Here is a 15,524-nt window from a genome sequence, read left to right as displayed (position 1 = left end):
AAGACAAGAATAAAATAACATAGAAAAATAATATTAAAAGCATGAGATACTTATAATTTTTATTTCAATTCTTTAAATATCACTTATAAAACTCATCTAGGACTAGAGAGAAAGGGTCATTGGTTAAAAGTACTTGCCAATCTTTTTTTTATTCCAATTTGTTTTATTTTATTTTTACACTCAAGATTTTATTCCTCTCCTAGTAGACCCTCTTGCTGTTCCTCATCTTATACCTCCTTCCGGCCAGCTCCCCCAACCCCCTCACCCCTGTCTCCAGAAGGACGTCCCTACCCAGTTCCCCTTCACCCCTCCAGACCTCTAAACTCCCAAGGGTCTCCAGTGCCTTTGAAAGACCCCCGCTTAGCAGCAATAATGGCATTTCTGCAAGGCTGCGCACACACAGGGTGGGCCAGGTCAGGGACCCAGGTGGCCAAACAAGATACAGTGGGCAGCCAGCTTGCAACAGACAGAGAACAGAAAGCACCCAAATAAGCCCAAGGCAGCTGCTCTCAGAAGAGCCCAAAGCAGCTATTCTCAGAAAAGCGGCAGCCCCGGAGCCATGTCCTTGGGCTCATTCCCTGGCCACATTTAAACTAACCAATTAGAACCCTGTAACTATGCTTCTGCTTCTGTACCTTGCTTCTGCCCCCCAAGCCCTATAAAAAGGCGACTGCCCCTTTGTCCAGCGCACAAGTCCTCCGAGAGACTGTGTACCCGCAGGTACCTGTGTACTTTGATCAAATAAACCCTCATGCTGATTGCAGCCAGTGGTCTTGGCTGGTTCTTGGTGTTGGGATTCTGTAAACCCAACCCCTCAGTTACTTAGCAACAGCCAAGTATACCCCACCCCTCAATTACCCAGCAGTGGCCAGGTATGCTCCGCCCCAGTGACCTGACACTATAAAGGAGCGGCTTGACCACTCCTCTCTCTCTTGGCCTCTCCTGCCCTTGTGCTCTTGCAGCCTTGCTCTCCCATTTCCTTCCCCCCTCTCTCCCATGTGCTCATGGCCGGCCTCTACTCCTACTTCTCTCTCTCTGCCTCTACCACCCTCTTAACTCTCCCATGACCTGAATAAACTCTATTCCGTACTATACTGTTGTGTGGCTGGTCCCTCAGGGAAGGGATTCCCAGCATGGGCCCCCCAGAGGCATCTCCCTTGCCCTCAGGCCTCGCCGGACCTCCATGGGCCATGTGTCCCCCACTCTCTTCATCCTTCCCCTAACACTTGGGTCCTGGGGTCTCCTCAGATAAAGGTCCTCTAGACGAGGGTCTTTCACCTTGAGGGTAAAGTGCATCTTCTCTGACTGAACCCATAGCAGAGAGTCCTTTACTGGTGTTGGTGGACTCAATATCAGCTGGTGTATGCTGACTAGTTGGTGATCCAGTGTCTGTGATCTCTTAGGGGTCCAGGCTAATTGAGACTGCTGGTCCTCTTACAAGGTTGCCCTCCTCCTCAGCTTCTTCCCGCTTTTCCTTAATTCAACCTCAAGGGTCAGCAGCTTCTGTTGGTTGGATGGATACAAATATCTGCATCTGACTCTTTCAGAAGCTTATGGGGTCTTTCAGAGGGCAGTCATGATAGGCCCCTTTTGGTGAGTGCTCCATAGCTTTAGTAATGGTATCAGGCTTTGGGGCGGCTTCTTGTGCTGGATCCCCTTCAGATCTGTCCCTGGACCTTCTTTTTCTCAGGCTCTTCTCCATTTTCATCCCTACAGGTATTTTAGACAGGAACAAAGAGGATTTGGTTTCAGTTTCCAGATTCCATGTGCTTATAACCATCTGTAACTCCAGTTTCAAGGGATTCATTGCTCTCTTCAGGCATTCATGGGAAACAAACACACACACAGTGTACTAACATATAAAACAAATTCCCATACATGTGAAATTAAAACAAGTAAATATTTTAAAAGCATGAATAATTATTTTACAGTTAACAAATAAATCTCTGTTAAGAGGGTGATTTATTTCCTAATGTACAGTTATCAGTTAGGGGTAAATAATAAGTTTCTATGAAAGCTTAGAATAAAAACATTGCCACATTACAATACTAGGAACTTGTAAAAAATATTCATCATATATTGTAAGATCTGTTAGGTACAAATACTAAAAGGAAAACACACTATTTTAAGGGGACATCAGTAAAGTGAACTGGATAGAAAGATCTTCATATAACTATCTTAAAACAATTAATGAGACACCTAGTAAAACATTATCATATTACATTTTTTTCAGATCTCTGAAAATCAATCACACATGTAAGATAGTGCTCCTCAACTTTTCTAATGCTGCAACCCTAAAACAGTTTTGGTGACCCTCACAACCATAAAATAGACTTCATTGCTAATTCATACCTGTAATTTTGCTACTGCTATGAATCATAAGGTAAACATCAGTATTTGCTGATGATCTTTGGCATTGTTGCAACCCACATGTTGAACACCACTGATTTGAGGCTATTCTTCTAGTCACTAGAATCTGGTGCTCATTTAGAGGGAAAATCAACTAAATCTCAGCAATAACACAAAGATATATGATATTTGAACTTACTCTATCATAATCTACTTTTCCCCAGATTGGCAATACTCTTGAAAACAATACCATATAATCATGCTGAAAATCATCAGCCTACAAGATTTTGGAAGAACTAGTCTTGAGCTTGAGATCCTTTTAAGCTTCATCTCTTGAAAATGATCACTATTTCACCATTTTTTTCCTTTCAAAGATGGAACTCGCAACATACCTATTTTTAAGGAGCATAAACTTCTATGAAATATATTTCCCGGAGGTCCTTGATCAAAACAATTTCAGGAACTGTTTGCTGTTTATATTTCCTAACACAGGAAATGAAACTTTGTAGCAAATTCCAAATTGTTCCAAAACTTAAAATAACAAGCTTTTAAATGGCCCACACATATTAACTTTTAAAAGTTTTAACATATTTGCTTATGAGTTTGTGGGATTTCCTGTGTGCTCATTAAAGGAAGTTCTCAGAAGATCCTTGTTTCTCAGCATTGGCTAATGCTGAGCCTATGAACAAGCAGGAAATCAACAGTAAAAACAGTCTTCAGAAACGTATTTGAATATTGGTGGTGTATATCACTAAAAATTCAGTACTATTTGACAAACACTAAAACAGTTCTTTAAAAGGGGATATTTAAGTAACTGTTCATACAATCACATTAGTAGGAATTTCAACGACCACAAAAATTTTAATTTAGAAATGTCATTAAGTAAACAAATGAAAATAGCAAATGTTTCATCTGTGAAGAATGTATATAGCAAAATCAATCAATAACTGTCTTTGAGAAAGAAGAGTAGGACTCATCTGGTTAGTTAACTATTTTCAGTTAACTAAAAGTAGCCTACATAGAGATAAGATGAGTCATCATTCTCATCAAAACTATAATTTATATAATGAGACAGTTTAAAAGAATCAAGTAACAATGAAAATGCTATAAACTGTAAATTGTACAATGAAAAATCACTATAAAAGTCAGAGAAGTCAAAAATGAAAAAAAAAAAAAAAAAAAAAAAAAAAAAAAAAAAAAAAAAAAGACCATGGGGATTTTTTTTTTTTTTTTGAACATAGATAAGAAAAAAGAGTGACAAAAGATTAAGCTAGCCTAAGTTACATAAGGGATACCATCATGAGCACAAATGAAAAGATAAGGAAAATTACCAGCAGAAAAGAAGAATGTGAAAAAATTCTCAATATGATGGATAACAAAAATTTATCATCCAAGAACTCAAACAAGTAGCAGATGAAATGGCATGAAAGATATCTGGGCCACGACCTAAAATATAAAATAGCCTAAACAGAAAGACAACGCTTCCAAAAGTGGAAGAAAATATAATTTTATCACATATAAGAAATACTTATTATTCTTATATTATAACATATTAAGTCTATTTATTATGCTTACAATTTCTCTTTGGAAATTATAGTCATCATAAGTAAATGAAATATTCAAAATGTTCAAACAGAAATTAAAAATTTATATCCATCAAACTATAGTTCCTAAAGTAATAAATATGTAAGTTGTTCCAAAATAGATTTTAAAAGCTATGAAAAGTTATTACTAGCAAACTTGCTGCATAATTTGTGATAAAAAGAATGTTTCTAGCTGGAAGGATAAGATATTAAAGAAAAAATCTAATCAAAACCAATTGAAAAAGTAAATGTCCTCAAAAGTGTTAATTTCATTGACCTGTTTAAAAGTTTGTATAAATAGGTGCTGCAGAGACATCTACGTGGCTAATATCACTAGTTGTTTTTGCATAGAACTAAAGTTCATTTGTCAACAATCACATAATGGTTCTCAATTGCCTGTAATTCTACTTGAAGGGTTTCCATCACCTTCTGGGCTCTGCAGGCAATGCATGCATGTGGTGTAAGATATGCACTCATACCTAATGTACGCATAAAATAGAAACAAATATTTTAAAAGATATGAACATACATATTTTAGAATAATGATTTTGTTCTGAGCAGAAAGCTTCATTTATTACAAATATATTAAAAATATAAAATGTCTCTATAGTGGGTAAAACAAAACCACAGAACAGTAGCTATTTATTGGATTAATAGGGAAACAATATATTGTATAGTAATCATGGTAATTTAATATTAATATTAAATAGAATTGTATAACTAAATATTAATTTCATTTTGTGTGGCAAATATTATTAAAAAATCGAAGAAAATATCAACAATCGACATTGCAATTTCTTTCATATGTGGAATCTAGAGTACAGGATATGAAAGTAGAAGTAATACAATTTAGGAGATGAAAAAATCAGCAGTATGAAGAGAAATGTATAAAAGAGAATATAGTGGGGAATTTAATATGAGAAAGCTAATTTTCATATTGTTACTTATATTTTGGATATTTATATTTAAAAGCAATGGATTAAGACAAAATTTAGATTAAAATACAATTTGCTAATAAAAAGAAAACAATATAATGTGTGAATAATAATCCTAGAATAAGAAAATCACTAAATTTAACAAAAATTGGTTAATAGAGATTAGGAATAAATTTGCTCATCCATGAGGAAAAGAGAAAAATTATAAACATCTCTGTTCATCACAGAAAATCACAAACTCACTGAAGTAAAATCAGATGTAACCTAATGAGAAATCAAAAGTAGTAAGAAAATTTTAACATTTTTTTCTATAGTGGATCAGGACAAATATAAAGATGATCAAAGATATAATCCTGATGTATAGTCACCTTAAAACAATAACATATAATTTTTTTCAGATTTATAAAGAACACACACATTATAATATAAGTTTAAAAGTAAATAAGTTATAAAATGTATGTTCTGAGAACAATATAGTATGATTATAATTATTCTTTTTTACACTGGAACAAAATGGTGCTGGTAAGATGTTCCTTGAGAAACACAGATTATAATATAACATGCTTTATGATTAACTTATTAACAAGTATACTATTTATAAATTAATCATAGGCTATAATAATTTCAGCATGAGTGCCGTGTCTCACCAAGAGATTATAAAACATTAATATCAACATATGTCATTTTTTTCAAAAGCACATCATCCACAATGCTAGTTCCTTGGACTATTAAAGGGTATCTTGTACAAATATACTTTAAATCATTCACAGTTAAATAGAATCTTTTAACCTAAGACTTCCTTTAAAACAGTAATGAATAATAAATGTAATGGAGCTATAAATTGAAGGATTTTCAACACAAATTTGAACATATAACTGTTTTCAAATGTTATTCCTTATATCTGACATTCCACATAAAGAGTTTAAAAATACATTTAATTAAATTTCAATAATATAAAGCAGTAAACCCTTTCCCCTATTGTTATTCATAATTCAAAATTTTTAAATGAGTCTTAAGAGTGTTCTCAGAGCTCAGGATGAAAATTTATTTTAATGTTTTTGGGGAAAAGCGATAGATATTTTTGTTTTATTTATGATTTTATTTTTTACTTAGGTTATGTATTAGAAAAGCAGATTGGAAGCAAATGAAACTTAAGTAAAAAAAAAATAAAGTATTAACATAGTAATTTGAATATGATAAAAATACTAGATTTTAAAAATTTAAGACATTGGTCCTGTCCCCTTTTCCTCTCCCTCCTAGGTCCCTCCCTTCCTCTACCTTCCGTAATTATTTTGTTCCTTCTTCTAAGTTGGACTGAAGTATCCACACTTTGGTCATCTTTCTTATTGAACTTCATATGTTCTGTGAGTTGTATCATGAGTATTCCAAACTTTTTGCCTAATATCCAGTTTCCAGTGAGTATAAACCATGTGTGCTATTTGTGACTGGGTTACTTCATCAGGTCAGAAAATTGAACTGATGTATGTATCAGCTGGGCATGGAGAAACCACATAGGGTAGCGACTAGAAAGTCCTAGATGCAAGGGAAGCAAGAGGCTCTGAGAACCCAACTGGGAAGACATTAGCTAAAATGTTCCACAAAGCAGGGAAACAACCTACAGAGATCATATCCAGAGGTTAGGCACAGCATACAGTTGAGAGATGGGGCCACCCATCCATCTCAAAAATGGATGGAGAAAGAGGAACACTCCTTCATTGTTGGTTGGATTGCAAGCTGGTGCAACCACTCTGGAAATCAGTCTGCTGATTCCTTAGAAAATTAGACATAGTACTTACTGAAGACCCAACTCACCACTCCTAGACATATACCCAAAAGACGCTCCAACATATAACAAGGACACATGTTTCACCATGTTCATATAAGCCTTATTTATAATAGCCAAAATCTGGAAAGAACCCAGATGTCCTTCAACAGAAGAATGGATGCAGAATGTGTGGTACATTTACAAAATGAAGTACTACTCAGCTATTAGAAATAAGAAAATTCCTAATGGAAATAGAAGCTATCATCCTGAGTGAGGTAACCCAGACACAAAAGAACACACATGGTATGTACTCACTGATAAGCAGATACTAGACCAAAAAGCTCTGAATACCCAAGAAACAATTCACAAACCTTATGAACCTCAAAGAGAAGGAAGACCAGAATATGGATACCTCAGTAGTTCTTAGAAGAGAAAATAAAGCACTCATGGGAGGAAATACAAGGACAAATGGGGGAGCAACGATTGAAAAAAAAGATCATTCAGCGACTATCTTGACTTTAAATTACACTGAAGCCTGAAGCTGCAAGCCTCTGTTAAAATTAAGTGCTGTCCCTTAACAGTTGGGGATTAAGTAAAGAGATACCTGTTTTCTTTTCTCCAAAGGTCCTCTGTGGGCCTTAAGAATGAGAGTTTATTTTCCTTTATCTCAGCTCCTGAAAGTTGTTCACAAGAAGAGCATAAAGGAGACTCCTTTAAAAGGCTTTTAATTTTGATTTCTAAGGGAAAGTAAAGTGGAAAAAAAAAAAACTATCAGACTATATGCTCTCTAAATTTCTAAATTACTGTCTTAATTTCTATGTTATTCTAATTGGCTGTACTTCTCCTTCATCCTCCTGCTCTGATGTAATACAATGTAATGTAAGGTAATGCAGTGCAATGTAATGTAAGGTAATGTAAAGTAATCATTTCTAGTTTTTTTTTTTTTTTTTTTTGTAACTTTTCTAGGGGAAGTGATCACATGGTTTTGTCAGGCATCTTTTTTTCTCTTTCTTTCTTTTTTCTTTCTTTCTTTTTTCTTTCCTTTTTAGTCAAGTTCACTAAAAATTCAACCATAACTTGAATAAGAAATTTACAACAGAAGTGTTTACATGTGCTCTCAATAAGCCTAGTTATCTAACTATACATTCATTATCTATGACTAGATCTACATGTTCATTGAAAGTTAAAAATCTTATTTTTTGACTAAGTTAGCATTGAAATTTTGTATAGATGAACCCAGTAAATATTTTATCTTCTATCTTTGTACCTAAAATTAATATTTAGTTCTCTTTTATGACTTTTGTTTAATTTTTTTTACAGCCTCTTGAAATGTGTTTTAAGCTGTAAATGCCTGTTTTCCATCTCAAGCTCAATTAACTCATGACAGTTGAATATTGGAAGAGTTCTAATTGCAGTTTTCATACCACAGTGGACTTTAATAGGGGTCTCTTTATAAAGGGCTTAATAATTACTAGTATAATTTTAGGAATTCTTACAGTATCATCATTAAGACAAAAGAAATCATTAATTTATCTATATAGCATCAGTACAAGGCAGTACATCTTATTTGATCTGAAAAAAATCTCCCCAATAGAGTAGGCTAATACCCATGGATTGTACAATATTAATTTTATAAGGTCAGAAAATTAATATTTATTGTGGAATAAGTCTAATGCTACTTATGTTACTTGGGTCCTCAAAATTGCACAAGAATCCACATGTGTGCTTGTAAGAACCTGAGGGTCCCTACTCCATTTAGATTTGATTGGTAGATAAAATTGCTGGAGTCCAACGGCTGGGCAGAGAGACAGAGCCTGGACTTTTCAAGAAGGGAGACCAACGTGTGGATTCTTCAGTCCTAGTGAGAAGGGAAAACAAAATAATCACAGGAGGTAGAGGGAGAAAGGGATCTGGGAAGAAGAGAAGAGGGGCAGGGAAAAAGAGGAGCAAAGTGTGGGAAGAGATGAGGGATAAGTACAGAGGGTCAAGAAATTGAATAAAGGTGTGTAGCAGTCGGGATAGGGGAAGTGGAGGTAGCCACTAGAAAGTTCAAGATTCCAGGAAAGCAAGAGGTTCCCAGGACCCAACAGGAATGAATTAGCTGAAATACACAACAAGGGGAAGAGACCATATCCAGAGGTTAGGCATGGACCCAGATTGAGGGATGGGGCCACCCACCCATTTCAAAAATATTAACCCAGAATTTCTCTTGCCTAAAGGAAATGAAGGGACAAAGAGTAGAGATGAGATTGAAGGAAAAGCTATCCAGAGACCACCATACTATGGGTCCCATCCCATCTGCAGATACTAAACACAGACACTACTGCTGATGCCAAGACATGCTTGTAGACAAGAAGCAGGTATAGCTGTCCCCTGAGAGGCTGTGCCAGAATCTTACCAATCAGACTCAAATACTCTCAGCCAACTGAGCCCTGGATCCCCGATGGAGAAGTTAGGGGAAGGAATGCAGGAACTGAAGGGGTTTGCAACTCCATGGGAAGAACAACAAAATAAAACAATCAGACCCCTCCAGAGCTCCCAGGGACTAAACCACCAGCTAAAGAATCAAAATTGAGTGCCCATGGCTCCAGCTGCATATGTAGCAAACAATGGCCTTATCTGGCATCAGTGGGAGGAGAGGCCCTTGGTCTTTTGGAGGCTTGATGCCCCAGGGTAGGGGAATGATAATGTGGTGAGACAGGAGTGGTTGGCTGAGTAGGAGTTAGAGGACACTCATGGAAGCATGGGGGAGGAGACAGGGGTTGTGGAGGGGAAACCTGAAAAAGGGAAATAACATTTGAAATGTAAATAAATAAAATAATCAATAAAAGAAAATATTTCCAGACTAGGTATGGAGGAAGAAGAGGAAGAGAGTTAGCTACCCCTGCCAGGAAAGGAGTAGTTGCCACGAGTGAAAAGGAAAGGACAGAGAGACAGCCATCCTGTAAGAGCTGGTGAAGAGTGACCCCAGATGCCTTCGCCCCTATACACATACTGGGTAAAGGGAAAAATGATGGATATAGATTGTAGTAAGTAATAACTCAAGAATATCAAAGGGGAGGTGTCAGGGTCAATTTGAGTAGAGAATAGTTGGTAACTGCAACACATATCAGCTGCAAGAATCATTTCCCAAGATATTGTCTTTTGGGCCTTGCCTCACAAAGGCTCTTTTGTTTTGTTACACAGTGAAACATCTGTGGAAGATCACCTGCTAGCTTATATCCTCTCCTAAATGGCTTCTGGCAGGAGCCCATGCTCTGCACTGCCCACAGTGATGAACAAGGATATGGAAATCAACATAGCCAAATCAACCGTTTCCTCCACAGTATGCTTTTCGTCATGAAACTTCATCACATCAATTGTAATCCTCTTGTAACCATGAGACTTGATGCTCCCACCTTGACTATAACCTATACAAGTTCACAGGATGCGGCTCACAACCTTAGAGACTGACTAAACCCCCTAGAGAACAAGCAGAATGATAACTCCACTATGTCCTAATATTTCCTAGCAACCAGACAAAAGGGCTACAGTGTGCCTGAATAGATTAGTAAATGAAAAAAATATAACTCTACATATATAGAAATTTAGAATACTTTGAAAAACTTTTACAGAGGTTGAATGATATACTATGAGAATGATTCGGTAAATGGACTTAGTTCCCATTCCACAGAACACAGTGATCACCAGCTTCCTTAAATACTTCTGCTAATATGACTTTCTAACATTTAAGTTGCTGATCTCCACACCCCTAAATACTGAAAATATTTGTTTGAGGATTTCTGGTGAGATAAACTTAAATTAAGGTGTGAGGAGATGTTTACCTGAAGTATTTTTAGGGTGTCACAGAAGAGGCAATAGAAAAACAAACAAACAAACAAACAAACAAACAAAACCACAGAATGTAGGGAAGTACAAGAACTGAAAGAGCTGGGGCAGGAGTGGCAGATCAGAATTTAAATACACCACTGCTCTTGCAGAAGACATGTGTTTGATACTTAGCACCCACACAAAGCAGCTCACAACCACCTTTAACTCCAGCTCCAGTTACTAAATATTCTTTCACTGAACGTTCCTGGCACATAATCTCATGTGTGCATACTAACACACAGACCCACACTCATATACAGAATTAAAACTAAAATAAAACTAAGACTAAAAAACAAACAAACAAATAAAAATACAAAACGCTGAAATAGAAGCTTATGGCTTTACCCAGTTATAAAGCCAAATGTTTTTATGTTGCATTAAAACCCCAAAACATAAAATGAGTCTACTTTGTTTTTTGCACTGGGGTAACAAAATTTCTGATTTAATGTTACATCTGTCACAGTTGGTAAGGTTTCATGGCCAGAATCAATACTGATACTCAGATTATATAAGTGTAGAACTCAGTAAATTTAACTCTGAGACACTTAAATTCTGTATATTTATAGTAAACACCATACTAATTTCAGAAAAAAATTATATTTAGCATGAATACTTTGACACCATATGCAAGGATTCAAACATATTAAGTCTTTGATACAAATTGGCTTAAAAATATGTGGCTTAATGGAGCCCATACTCAGATAAAATAGGTGATATGTCTCAATATAAATCAAAGCAGGCATGTCAAAGGATAAAATACATTTTACTAACTTTCTGAGTGAAAGGATGATTATTTTTACATTTCTTCCTTCTGACAGTCCAATCTTCTATTATTAAACTTTGAATGACATTCACTGTAGAGAATATTAGAACATTAAAGATATAGTGACACTCATTAAAGCATTATATCCTATACCTTCTATCATTAAAACACTTAATTCTTGGAGTCAGAGAACAATATAGGTATGTAGATATAAACACAGTCATATATAAATTTATAGTCAACATTTTATGTGGCATTTATGTCAACATTCTTTCTGTAAAAACTCACCCTCATACATAAAGGGAAGTAATATGTATGTATCTATAGAACATTTCATCAGTCTTTATATCATACAGCCTTCACAAGTAGTATCTTAACTACACTCATTTACCTTTCTTGAAGCACACATGTATTACATGACATGGCTGTCAGGCACTGAAAAGAAAAGTCACTTGACAGCCTCATTCAGACGTACAGATATAAAATCATTCTAACAAAGTAGATGGACCTTAGTTCTTATTTAATGTAAAGGTCATGACATCCTAATCAAATAAATAAAAATGATTTCATATACCGATACCTAATTCATCTGTATCACTCAGAGCACACAATTACTAACAATTTTAACAACCCAATGTGAAATAAGTTTAACACGCTCTCAGCTTTTTTGAGGTTTATAGTAGAAGTGTATTTTTCTCTTTTATTCTTGGTGATGCTATTACAGGTAAATTAGTTCAAGGGCAATGACACTTTCTCTAATAAACTCATACTAATATGCTAAAATTGCTATTCATTAGTCACCATTATAAGTGCTGTTAAACATATTCCACATATAAAGTATTATGTATTCTTTCATACTCCTAAAATCTCTAATTTGGCTGTAATATTTGAAGTTTACTCATACTATTTTTATAAATAATATAAAGATATTTATCAAAAACCTAGAGGTTAAGATGAAGAAGAATCAGGGATAGAGAGATGGCTCCGTGATTAAGAGCACTGGCTGATCTTCCAGAGGTCCCGAGTTCAATTTCCAGCAACCACATGGCAACTCAAAACTGTCTACAACTCCATTTGTAGAGTCTCTGATACCCTCATACATACAGGCATACAAAACACTAATATACATTAAATAAGAATTAAAATTAAAGAAGAGAGAGAATCATGGCACTGACAGAGTAAATAGTAAGTAAAGTTCTTTCTCACTTTTCTATGTACAATAATTAAATTCTGCATTAATTTATGGTGATAGGAATGAAGAAAGGAAGAACTCAAGCTCTTTCATGATCCCATCATTTCAGTTCCTGAAAGTGCTTTTGTAAGAGTTTAGAAATTAATTGAAGATGTAACTTTAAATTTTAATATTCATAGCTTTTATTAGCACATAAATATGCATAATAATGGGTTTTATTTTGATGATACCTTACATGCATATAATATAATAGTATATTTTGATCACATCAACTTTTCTGATCTTTAAATTACTAAAAGACCCTTTTCTCTTTTTTCTCTCCCTCTCCCTGTCCCTGTCTCTCGCTCCCTCTCTGTGTGTTTCTGTGTGTGTGTGTATGTGTGTATGTGTGTGTGTGTATTTATATATTCTGATGATTTAATGAGGGTTACTTATAGGAGCCATGGTAAAGAAAGCAGTTATTTAAAGGTCTATAGGCAACTTGCTAGAAGCTACAATACTGGACAAAATGTTTCTGTTTCTCAACAATGATTACAGCCATGTAGATCCTCAGTGAGTAATAGGTCTGATTAATAGCGCTTCCTGCAACTACTATCTTGACTGATAACACAATTCTCACATCTCTTGATAAATGGTACTTGGTAGAACTGATGGAAAATTGTCTTTTCACTCCTCAGTGAGAATATTGATATAGTAGTATAGTAACAGGCCCTTCCTTGAGTCTGTACTTTTGGTTATTAACAACACTTCATCCAGTCACGTCCTCATCAGCTGCCTCAGCTTTCAAATATATGGGCACATACAGATTTGCAATTTTGTAACATGTCAATATATTTTGGTCATATTCATTTCCCCATCATCCTCTGTTACCAATATCCCAGTGTTTCTGATCTTCTTTTGACTAATGAGATCATTTTCTGGTGCAAATATATGCACCTATACCTTTAGAGGTTCAGAATGTAAAGTATCAGAGTTATTAAATATATGCACTTAAACATTTTTTTCCTGGAATATTGTCTAAATGTTATTATTTCTTACTGGACAAAAAACTTCCTCACTCACAGTTACCAAAAATATAAATCAATGTAACAAATGTTTCTATGTAAGGAAGGCCACGATATATAACTGTAACAGAACATTCCTAATTCAATCAGAAATCCAGGAGTGGAAATAATGATCAAGTCATTTGCAGATGACAAGATAGTGTAAATAGGTGACCACAGAAGTTCTACAGGAGAACTTCTACAGATGATATACAAGTTCAGCAAAGTGGCTGGATACAGAGTTAACTCAAACAAATCAGTGGCCTTCCTCTACTCAAAGGACAAACATGCAGAGAAAGGAATTAGGGAAAAGATACCCTTCACAATAGTCACGAACAGTATGGAATACCTTGGTATGACTCTAACAAGGCAGGTGGGGCACTTGTATGACAAGATCTTCAGATGTTTAAAGAAGAAAATCAAGAAAGAACTCAGAAAATGGAAGGATCTCCTATGCTCATGGATTAAAGGGATCAACATTGTAAAAATGTTGCCTAAAGCAAGCTACAGATTGATGCAATCCCCATCAAAATTTCAACTCAATTCTTTATACAGTTGAAAAGAGCAATGATCAATTTCATATGGAATAACAGAAGACCTAGAGTAGCGAAATCCATCCTCAACAACAAAAAAACATCTGCGAGAATCACTATCCCTGACCTCAAGCTATATTACAAGGCAATTGTGCTGAAAACTACATGGTACTGGTACAGAAATAGGCATGTAGTTCAATGGACTAGAATAGAAGATCCAGAAATGAGCCCTCACATATATGGTCACTTGATTTTTGACAAAGGAGCTGTAGCATTCAATGGAAAAAGGACAGGCTCTTCAATAAATGGTGTTGGTCCAACTGGCACTCAGCATGCAGAAGAATGAAAATAGACCCTTTCTTATCTCCTTGTACAAAGCTCAAGTGTAAATGGATCAAAGATCTCCACATTAAACCAGACACACTGAAACTATTAGATGAGAAATTAGTGAAAACCTTAGAACACATAGGCACAGGAGAAAATTTTCTGAACAGAACACCAATGACTCGTGCTCTAAGGTCAAATATCAACAAATGGGACATAATGAGATTGCAAAGTTTCTGTAAGGCTAAGGATATTGTTAAGAAAACAAAACGCAGCCAACAGAATGGGAAAAGATCTTTACCAACCCCACATCTGATAGAGGCTTAATATCCAAGGTATACAAAGAACTCCAGAAGTTAGACACCAGAGAATCAAACAACCCTATTAAAAATGGGGTACAGACTTAAACAAAATGTTCTCAATTGAGGAATATCCAATGGCTGAGAAGCATCTAAAGAAGTGCTCAACATCATTAGCCATAAGGGAAATGCAAATCAAAACAACCCTGAGATTCTACCTCACAACAAACAAAATGGCTAAGATCAAAAATTTAGATGACAGCAGGTGCTGGAGAGGATATGGAGAAAGAGGAACACTCCTACATTGTTGGGGAAGGGTTGTAAACTGGTACAACAACTCTGAAAATCAGTCTGGCTATTCCTCAGAAAATTAGACATAATACTACTTGAAGATCTAGTTATTCCACTTCTGGTCATATACCCCAGAGAAGCTCCAACATACAACAAAGATAGATGCACCACAATGTTCATAGCAGCCCTATTTATAATAGCCAGAAGCTGGAAAGAACCTAGATGTCCTTCAGTAGATGAATGGATGCTAAAATTTTCGTATATTTACACAATGAAGTACTACTCAGCTATCAGAAACAATGACTTTATAAAATTCTTAAAAAATGGATGCATCTAGAGAATATCATTCTGAGTGAAGTAACCCAGTCCCAAAAGAACAGACATAATATGCAGTCACGGATAATTGGACACTAAGCCCAGAAATCTCTGAACACTCCAGAAACAACTCACAGACAATATGAAGTTCAAGAAAAAACAACCCCCCTTAAAAGAAAATAAAAAAATACATTATGCTTAATCTTTACATACCAAGAACACTTTGACTATTTCCAGGTTAGATCCTGTTTTACATGTACTT

The sequence above is a fragment of the Micromys minutus genome (assembly GCF_963924665.1).
Source record: "Micromys minutus genome assembly, chromosome: X".
Classification (NCBI taxonomy): domain Eukaryota; kingdom Metazoa; phylum Chordata; class Mammalia; order Rodentia; family Muridae; genus Micromys; species Micromys minutus.
The sequence above is the reverse complement of the archived record's forward strand: the minus strand, read 5'-3'. Positions refer to the sequence as shown.